Genomic DNA, 11,147 nt, shown 5'->3' with positions numbered 1-11,147 from the left:
AGGGGAAATCGGGAACTTGGGAGGGATTTGTTACCGTGCCCGTAAGGGTGTGCCAGTCAGCGGGAGTGGAGAAAAATATAGAAAAGCATCACCTTCCTGGCGTCCTGGAGAAGTTAAGCCTTAAAATGGTGAAGAAAAAAAAAAGAAGAGAAAAGGAAATCTTAGGATCGTAGGATATGCTGAGTTGGAAGGGACCTATCAGGACCATCGAGGTCAATTCCTGGCCCTGCACAGGACACCCTCAGAATCACACCATGTGTCCAAGAGAATGTCCAAATGCTCTTTGATCTCTGTCAGGCTTGGCGCCGTGACCACTTCCCCGGGGATCCTGTTCCAGTGCCCGGCCACCCTCTGGGGGAAAAACTTTTCCCTGACATCCAACCGAACTCAGCTTCGTGCCGTTTTCTCGAGTCCTGTCAGTGGTCATGAGAGTGAAGAGAAGAATGCCTGTTCCTCTGTTTTCTCTCATAAGGATGTCGCAGACTGCAATGAGGGCTCCCCTCAGTCTCCTCCAGGCTAAACAAACCAAGTGACCCCAGCCACTCCTTGGTCATTGCTGCTTATGATCTTGATTTGAAGTATTTCAGCACTGATGGTTGTTCTGTAAGGATGATTAGTCTCACAGAGAGATTTCTAATCCAAGTTTGTGGCCAAGTCTGCACATTTATCTCAACTTTAGTACGGTTTTTGACAATCTCCCGTAACATTGCTGTATAGGAATTGATGAAGTATCATGTAGATAAACAAACATAGAGATGGACTGAAAACTGCCTGAGCTGCCAGGCTCACAGGGCTTGATTTCATTGTGATGAGTGGCAGAGTTCCACTGGTGTCCAGTGACTAGTGACATACCCTAAGACATGACACTGGGTCCAACATTATTTAATGCCTTCATTACCAGTATTAGTTAATGTCTTGCACTGCCCTCCTGCATGGAAGACACTGAGTGATAGTGAGCCTGCTGGGTCTTGCTGAGGGGAAGAACGGGGTGTCTGTGGATGAAAGTGCCCCCAGCATGGCCCATGGAGTTTCTTAGTGCAACACCAGTTAAATAAGTGCCTTTTACAATGCAGCACGGAGAGGATATAAAGAAACACACATGAAAATATGAACGTCTGAGCAAAACCTTGCCTAGGAATAAGTGCTGTGCCTCTGAAAGAGTAAGAAATGGTTGTGTTTGAGTTGCATCATATTCTGTGCAGGATCAAGTCAGCACCCCCAGGTCTTTAATAAATGTCAGGAGGATATAATTCAAAATAAAGGATGTAAGCCAATATAAGGCTGCCACTGGCATGTAAAATTTGTGTGTAGCTGTACAAGGACACCAGAAGCTAGCTGCTCTACCGTCAATCTGAGACCTCTAAAGCTTTGCACCAGTCACTGCCCCACAGAAGGTTTAAAAGTAGCATGAAGACCAGCAGTGGGTGAGTTTAATTTAAATGCTTTAAAAAGAGAACTATCTTGCTCACCTTTTGGCTATATTCTTTCTATTTTTCTCTGAGTTCAAGTGATAGTTCTTTCTTCCAGAGGGTGCTTGTTGATGGGAATAGAGCAAAATGTGTGGTAATAAAAAAGGCTATGCTACTAAATGCTTCTATCCTGTGGGAGCTCAAAAAACACTTTAGAAGTTCTAGGTACAGGCTTAAGGGACAGACACCAAGGGCTGTAGTGACAGGAGAGGGATTCCTGTGGGGAAGAATTCCCCTAGCAGAGTCACGAAGCAGTAAAAGTGCAAGGGCTCCTCGTGGCTTTTCATTGCAGGAATTGGAGTGCATGGAAGCAGGTAACAACAGCAATGGTACTAAAACTGGCACATCACCATGTATGTGCTAACAGTAGTGTCAATTCTCCCACATAACAAGTGATAGAATAAGAGGAAATGGCCTCAAATTGCACCCAGGGAGGTTTAGATTTGAAATTAGGAAAAATTTATTCATTGAATGGGCTTTCAGGCATTTGGTACAAGCTGCCCAGGGCAGTGGTGGAATAGCAGTCCCTGGAAGCTAAAAAACATGTTGATGTGGTACTTGGGTTTAGTGGTGGACCTGGCAGTTTTAAGTTAATGCTTGGACTTGGCCTTTTCTAACCTCAATGATTCTGTGATTAATTATTCCAAATACACTGTCTTGAGAGAGAGCAGTGAAGCAGGGCACTGAATGTGGTGGTTGACACAACTCTGTGTTTTGTGAAGGCCAGAGAAGAAAAGTGTGATAGAGGGACTGTGTGCAACTTTGTCAAGTGGAACAAAGGGTGGTGTGAGTTCATATAATAGTCTGAAAGGGGAAAGAAGGCAAGAAGAAAAGGGGAGCCAGAAAAGAAGGTAGGACTGAAGCTGAGACATGCAGAAGATAAGAAGTGAAGAAGCTAATTAGCAGCAAGTACAGAAAGCCCAGAGTTCCCTCTGTGCCCTTTGTAGCTGCAATCCTCAGCCGTGAGTGGCGTCTGTGGGTCTCTGAGGGAGCCCACATGCCTGATATGCCATAGCTCCCAAATATGCCTGTGCTGTAGGGACTAGCTCTGCAGCATGGGAGTGCTGGGGGGAATTTTCCTTCTCACTTATGTGGTTAGACAAGATAGTCTCTTCTGGCAAGGAGCTTCCCAGAGACACGTTGCTGGTTCCCATTTTCATTTGCAATTTATCTATCGCTTGGTTTCGTTGTGTATCAGCAAGTCAGATCCCATGTAGTCCAGAGGGGTTTTGGTCTGGAGCCCACTGATTGAATGGGAGATGGGTGAAGTTGTCCTGTATCCGTTTTTAAAGGCACAGGCTGGCCTGGGTGAGGGAGAAAGGGTAGTTGGCACCTCACTGTCAGCACTTTCACTCAGAAATGAGATGATAAAATGGAATTGTTTCATTGTACTCAACCACTGTGTTTCCCTTCCTTTTAGCTCATGGACACACACTCATGAAAAAGTAACATTGAGCTGTTTTCTGTAGGAGTATAGCGCCCATTTTGATCATCACACTTGGTCACTGTGCTTGTTCACAGTGACAAGCCCTTCTCTAACCCTTAGCCCTCTGCAGCCTGGTCTTTTCCTCTCTCTTCTGGTAGTGCTACAAAGGAAAAGGTTTGCCAAAGGTTTTTACATTTGGAGAACAAAACTTGTTTGCTCAATTGTTAATGAAGTTATCCTGAATGAAATGTGTCAAAATTTACTGATTTTCTTGCATCTAAACATCAGACCTTACACTAAGCTAGCTGCTTATCCTTTTCATACGGCATTAATCCAGAGGCAGATGTTGATGATCTTGTTAAATATTCTGCAGGATGAGATTTTCAGTACCCTGGCAGCTAAATTGCATACTGTCAAGCTGTTATTTCTAGCCTCTTTACCAACTATTTTTTTCATCTTTTGTGATGGAACTGGAGATTTTAATTTATTTATTTATTCAAACTGTATTCCTGATCTGTTTGTGTATAATTTTTAATTTTGCATAAAGTATTTGACTTGTGACAGGTAATTGCGTAGCTGGCTTTTGCTGTGTGCTTATCAGTTATCCATAAGTCATACCAATTTGCTAAAACAGATCATTAGGTCAAACACTTTTGTAGAAATCAAACAAACTAGTTCTGAGAAATGTTTTCCATTACTGCTGCTGCTGGCTGAGGAAAGACAATTTAATTTATTGTGTTTTAAGAGACAGTCAATGTTCATTTCAAGATACATTATCTTCAATGAAAAAAGGAGTAAGATCCTGTGCCAATTTACCACTTGTGGAATGGGAGCTAAAGGATTAAGGGATATTGTATCAGCAGAATAAAGGTTTTAGGGGCTGTGTTGTTGAGTCAAGGCACTGTGGATAGGTGGTATTTTTTGGCTGTAGCAAAATGAAAATATCAGTGTCCTTCAAGAAGCATCATGTTGCAATGTCCTGAAGTGGCTGCAGAAGCAAGTAAAACCTGTAACCTCATCTTTGTAAAATTAGCATAAATGTGATACAGTGATATTTATTGCTGCTTCAAAAAAATCTACATTTTTACGGAAGTTTTTCTTTATTTAGAGAATAGTCTTGGGCATTTCGTGGATTTTTGTCCAAAATACCAAAATCCTGGAGTGCTGAATGTCACATACTCATTCCAGACAGTGTGCCAACCTCTACTGCACTTGACTGAAAATGGTTACTCTTTTCTGCCAGTCTACAGAGCTGATCCAAAAGATAAAAAGTTGCCCTCTGGAGAAAACAGAACCATGGTAAATACTCTACTACATTATCTACAAATTTATCAATGAATGCAGATTGGTTATTTCTTTTCATTACCACCCTTTCTGTGTTTTGCATGTTTTGCTCCTCCTGAGGGACTGCATGGGAATAGCATGTTGACTATAAGTATAAATTAAATGTTTGTCTAAAAGAAGAACTATTAAAATGTAATCCTGGGCAGGATGTGCTTGTCAGCAGGAAGCTTCCTAAAATACCCTGTGTTTTAAGGGTGGAATTTTAGAGTAGGAGGGAAGTGTAGAATTGCTATTTACCTGTCTGATGCTGCTTTTGACACACATGATGAGCCAGCTTCATTTGACTGTCACCTCCTTAGGAGGCAGAATTCCTCGGCCCACACTTTGCTTAGCATTGACTACTTCTTTATTTACTCTTTTTGTCTTTGCATTTTATCTGGACTGTGCATTTTCAGTGAAGCTCCAGTTAAAGACAGGCTTCTCAGTCATGGCATTGTAGGAGGGCCCACAGAGCCTCCCACACAGTGCCTTCCTCAAAGAGAGGCAGGGATGTCCGTTTCTTTGAAGAAGCACTTTTGAAACAAAACGGATTCCCCCATGCCTCTGACTATTTTTTTTTTCCCACCACACATGTACAGAGCCATGAAACTGATGGGCCTCCTTCCGTTTGTCAGATTTTTCAGAATAACCAGATTTTAGGATTCCCCCTGGATGTGCTGTGTCTCTGGGTTGCCTCTGGGGAATGCCTGAGAGGAGCTGTGAGCAAGGCAGAGGGTGAAGGAGGCTTTGACAGCCGGGCCTGCAGGAACCTCACTCATTCAGAGCACTGGGAGGTTCAGGACAGTGAAATCTTGGAGGAGGTGTAAACTAAATCAAAACATCTTCCAGTCGTCTTTACCCCTTTTGTGTCTGTTTGGATTTTGCCTTCTCGAGGTCCTCAGAGACCTTTTCCTTTATAAACACGTGTCAGCAATAAAAACCAAAAGAGCAAGTCATGAAAATGGGCTGAAAACTTGCAATTACAATGCCTTGGCATGAGAATTTTGTCTCTGAAAGAACTCGAGCACAGCTTAGAAATCAGCTACGACAGTTTGGCACTTTTCTTAGCTACCAGAGCAACTGACAGAATTTGAAATCAGTCAGATTTGCAGGGAGGAAAAAACTGGTGAGTTAAAAAACAAGAACACAACAAGACCATGTCTGAATACATTTCCAGTCATCTGTACATAGACCATTTATTGAGAAAGATAAGAAAAACGAAATTTTCATAATCCTGATTACATGCAGAGGATTGACCCAGATGCATGATTTTAGCTGTATTTATTATATTTAAACACAATGTATGCCTTCACATGTGTTTACTGAAAGGAGGATCCACAACCACTTAAATTAAATGCCTCTTAAATATTCCTGTTTAAAAAAGAAACTATTGGATTCATGCATGCTAAGAAGTAATGTATATGGCTGTGGTGCTCTAGAATTAATTAGGTCTCTTATTTTAGTTTTAGAATCAAGAAGATATTTTCTCATTGCTTGCAGAATAAAATAGTTAAATCCTCTGCTTAGATCTGAAAGTAGTTTTGCCCACAGCAATCAAACTAATATTTTCTTTATAGCTCATTCTCTCTGGAAGCCTTATGCTGATTTCATTAGGCTTTAGATCAGGTTCCAAGTAACTAATTATATTTATAGTGTGATTTCTTTGCTCAGAACAACTAATTTAGTTAAAGGAGTTGGTGGGAATGGTGAAAGGTTAAGTAGTATTCCTTTGCATTACTTTGTCCAGGTGCAAGATATGGGGAAAACTGTCTTTGTGTTCATAAGCCCTCAGTATTCAGCTGAGCAACAACCCTCCTGTTTTCAGTATTTTGTGAGAGCACAGTGACGAGCAGTTGATATACTGACTTTTTCTTTTATATTGAGTAGGGCTGATATATTTTTGGCATCAAAGAGACCTGGGGTCAGAAAGACCTGGCCATCTGAAAGTGATGAGAAGTCACAATGTGAGCATTTCCATGTTTTTCACGTATGGTTCATTGCCACAAGTCTCTTGGTCATATTTCTTAACACATTTTCTCTCATACAGCTCTATTGTAAAGGCACCACTCTCCCTTTCATCACCTTCCACCCTTACCACAAGTCCCTTCTCACCTATATCCCACAGGCCTGCCCCTGTTTCCTCAGTTCAGACCTGCTGTTCCATTCATGCTCATCTTTGAGAGGGCCTGCGCTGCATCCGTGCTTCTTTACTGCCTTCCTCAGTGCTGCCACAGGCAGCTGAATAGTGCCTCTCTCTCTGGCCCCATCCACAAATGTAAAAGACCCTTTCAGCTTTGGTTTCTGGCATTCAAAACACTTGGAAAAATGTAGGTTTATTTAGCATCTTTACTTTGCTAAAGTATATGAAGGTTCTATTCTTGCATCACTAGCACTGATTCTATTTCTCTTGGCTCTCTTATCCCAACTCCACAGCTGTGTTTCTCTGGACTGAACATTATTTCCTTGCCCTTAGAAAATGACACATTTTCAACATAAAGTGAACTTCATGGATCCAGAGTGCTCAGTCAAAAATTTTCTGGATTCTTTTGTTGTTCCCCTCTGAGACTGTAATGCAAAGAAATTGGCCCATTTCAAGTTGACTTTCTGACAAAAGGTCTGGTATTTGACACAACCCTGTAGATTACAAAGCTATGTTGGGTCATTAAATGCTGGCTCTTGTTAACATTCTAGAGGAAGCCTGCAGAATTCTGAAGGCCTGAGCAGTAACATCACGCTCTGATCTAAAATTTACTGAGAACCTTGAGTTACCTTTTTTTTTCTGGTATGTTTCCATTCCTGAGAAAAGCAAGAGCTGCAAGACTGACTTTATATATATATCTCATTCAATTAATCAAGTGAAAGTGAATCAAACCTTTCCAGGCAATTTTGTTTGAAGTGTCTGCACTCTTCTCTATCACATGAGGTGCCAACACCAGTGGGAGTTTGCCTGAGGTAAGAGCTGTGGGTTTGGATGTATTCTTCCATTTTTATTAGGCCTTACACTCACAGGAATTTTGTGCTTTTTAATCTTGTAACCGTACAAAACTTATCTGGGTATGGAGGAAGATAACTTAGTGAATTGCTTTAATTATTCTATTAACTGTTTGCATTAGGTTTTATGAACTAGTCATACTTAAAAAATCCCAAGCTCACTTTTATAGCAAGAAGGTGTTTAACTGAAATCCTTGTGCTGTGCATCTAACCAGTACTAAACCAGCAGCTCATCTGAGCTGCCAAGACTCATCAGGACTGTGTGCTTCTTCCCAGTTGGTCCTTAATTTCATTGTATCCATTTAAGCATTTTAAATTTCCTTTTCTGCCTTTATTGTCTTTATGCTTTTCTTTGAAATCCTTTATATGGAGTGACTTCTAGCAAAAAGCAAGTTGTCAAAAATAGAAATCCAGCTAAGCACGTTAAATATTTATTGCTCATAATATTCAGAGCATAGCTGCAGAATTGAGTAGTATTTGTTTGCAGTGCAGTAGCACTGAGATTTCCCATGCTGGTAAATGTAACACGAGGCAATCTCACCCCTCGTAATCTTTCAAAACAAGAAAAGGGATTGAAAGTGAGACCAGGACATGAAGAAGCAAACAGCATCTTGGAAAGGTCTTGTGGCAAGTACTATGCAATGCATTCATTTGTGAATACAATTAATTATGCAGTTAAGAAGGACTTGTATGCTACTTCACATAATCAAAATTAGATCCAGTAACATCTGATATTTTGGCTTAAGAATCAATGAAAAAGACAGCAATATGACAAGACTGTCTCCTTTTTATTTTTATATATATGGTACAAGCAAATGAAATAAGTTTATACTGTACCATGGGACTGAAGTTGTACACAAGAATAGTCATAGATTATTACATGGAGAGTTTTGAATTAGCACCCCAGACTATCTATTTCCAGGAGCTCTAAATTCTTTGGAATAAGTTTTTTTCAGGACAGGTTAATATTTGAAATGTTTTGTTGCAGTCTTTTAGCCAATACTCCCTCCAGTACTGGTTCTTAGGATTCAGTGTTCAGCTTCCAAAGGGTCATGTAACTCTCATGAGACGGAGTTTTACTCTGGGTAAATAACTTATTTGTTATAAAGAGCGATGCTCAAAATCCAAGTTGAATCTTTCAGTTATGGGAGTGGGGAGACGGATGTTCAAGGCAAACAGAGGACAGCATGAGCAGATCCCACCTGAAATTTTACTAGAATGGGAAATATAAGTAGATGAATACAATTGGGTGTCTTTCAGCTTCAAACACAGCAGTGAAAAGACAGTTCAGTGTTTTATTTCCTGTCTGTCAGTTAAAAGTGCAATATAGAATTATGACCAAGTACAAGTACCAAAATTTCCCATGAGCATGTTAACTACTGGCGTAAAGCTGGAAGGAAAGCTGCTGTCTGCAGCAGCAGAGGCCCATTCTCTGGTGTTCCAGAGTGAAACCTTCTTGCATTTGCAGATCTGGGCTGTGAGCAGGAACCCCTGTCTGTCTCTCTGCACACCTCCTGCAAAGCCACAGAAGTGTCATTTAGGTAACAATGAACAAACCAAGTGCATTCCACGTGCCTGACACCCTGATGCTCAAGTTGGAGCAAGGTTTTAAATAAACTGGGCTAGTTTTTCCCAACTGCAGTGGGGAATAATGTTTCTTTTCCCTACTCATGCCATCTTCTTTTGGTAAAGGCCCTTGTGCAGAGTCTATGTTAATCCACGCTTTTTAAAGAATGAGATGGCTTGCAGTATAAAAACCCAAAGCATTCATATCAGTTACAGATGCTGGAATACTTTTGATGGATCTAATATTCAGCCTTTGGCTGGAAGGCAATTTTAAAAGAACCAACTAGTTAAACTTGAGATACTTCTATTTCCTCATAAGATTTACTTCTCCTCCTTAATCTGTAACTCCATAGTGAGTTTCTCTAACCATCAATACGACAGTACAGCAATATTGCCTCATCAGTCATGATTTACTTAATGTTTTCTGAATTTAGTAATATTTGATTAAAATTTAATGTGAACATATCATATCATGCCACATATATTATTGCATCCATTAATCAGGTAACCATAATAATGAAATGTCGGAAGATTGGATGAAAAAGGAGCTGAAGTCTTTGATATATGTTTGGCATGGGTTTGTGAGTGATTAATGAAAAGATACCCAGTCAATTGTGTAAAGCTTCATTAATATACATTTACAATCATCTATGTACTGTATCATCAGATATTTTTAACCTTAGTTAAACTTGATTTTTTAATTTACTGAATGACACTAAATATTAATAATCCTGAAAAATATATAGTATTCTATTAACTCTCATAATGCCAGAATGATTCATAATGTGTCCTAATTCTTTTGTAGCAAACTATGTACTAAAAATATGGTCAGAGTTAATGGATCAGTTTTGTTAAAGGTGGAATAACAAATGCTTTATGCATGGCTCTATAAACCTCAAATTACACAATTGTATTAAAATAAATGTAAGTTGGTATTTCCACCTACTTTTTTAATATGCAGAGTTATACATGATCTCATCTAGCAAAGCATCTAGTCCAGTTTGGTAGAGGAGATATTGAGAACAGTAACACCTGAATTCATACTCATAAGTATGTTGTTAAACATATGAAGACTTTCTAGATTTAAAAAAACCAAAATCCAAACCAGTGTTGAAATCCTTAGGCTTCATCTCATGAAGCAGGATTAGGACTTGTTCTCCAGGCAAACTCTGAGAAACGCGTCATTGTTTTCTTGGTATCTGTCAAAAGGAACAATTAAAGCAATAATTCTTCAGCCTGGATCCATGTAGGAAGTTCTTTATTGCGTGAGGGATCCTACTGGGCTGTTTGTCATGGCAGGAGTGCACAGGTGGCTCTTGAGTCGAGTGTTCTTGCACCCAGGGCTGACACAGAACAGATCAAACACACGTTCTTCGTTGGTGACACTGCTGAACGTTGCCAGGGACTTGCAGTGTGCGTGTCCCACACTTGCAGTGGCTCCTGGAGGTACCTGCTGAAAAGCTGCAGCTGTTGTACATCTGATATTGGTCTCATGTCTTCTCTTGCTTTTGGTGAGAATTCAATTTATTTGGTTTTCATGTATCGATTACTGCGAGTCATAGAGAACACAGTCATTTTTATCACTGCAGCTGCAGGTAGCTAAGTACATGTTTACACTACAACAGCTTCAGAAAGGGATCTCTTCAGAATAGTTTTAGAGCAGTGTTGCCATTTGTCTTTTAACATGGCCTGTGGTTTGAAGTACGTTTGGTTAGAAGCTGGATGCTGATCTCTACACTGAAATATCACCTTTTTGGAAGGCTGCTGGGAGATCATTGTTGTGTGATGTTGATCTGTATAAGCACTGTACACTATATTCACATCCAGTTTATATTTTTATCTCACAATGTCTTGTCTTCAGCTGCTTGAAGGATGCTTTCTTCAGTACTCTCTAGCAGGCAGAAGCTGATAACGGTGTTTGGGTACTTGGGTAACAGCTTAGTTTTGAGCAAGGTGGATAAGCGTGCCCATCTTCTTATAAAGGGCATTAAAAACAGTCAGGCCAGGATCTATGGCTCTTCTAAACTAAATTCAGCCAAAATAGGCCTCTGTTGCTGCATCTGGTACCTGTTCTGCTAAGAAATGTGACACTATGAACTGAAGGAAAAATTGAGACTGGTACTACTAATTGAGTACAAATGTATTTGTAAACAGTCTCACTGAACACTGTACAGAGCCTGCTTACTTGGAGATTGACTGAGACATAAGTAAAATAACTATTATTCCACCTAAATATAAAATGATTCACCTGTGCTGGCAATATTTTTAATACTTGCTGTATAAATAATAATTGATGTGGCTGCACAGGCTCTGTATCATGTTGCATTACATATTTTATACCACCCAGCTCACATACTGCCCTTGGCACCAAT

This window comes from Prinia subflava, chromosome 9 (genome assembly GCF_021018805.1).
Source record: "Prinia subflava isolate CZ2003 ecotype Zambia chromosome 9, Cam_Psub_1.2, whole genome shotgun sequence".
Lineage (NCBI taxonomy): Eukaryota > Metazoa > Chordata > Aves > Passeriformes > Cisticolidae > Prinia > Prinia subflava.
The sequence above is the reverse complement of the archived record's forward strand: the minus strand, read 5'-3'. Positions refer to the sequence as shown.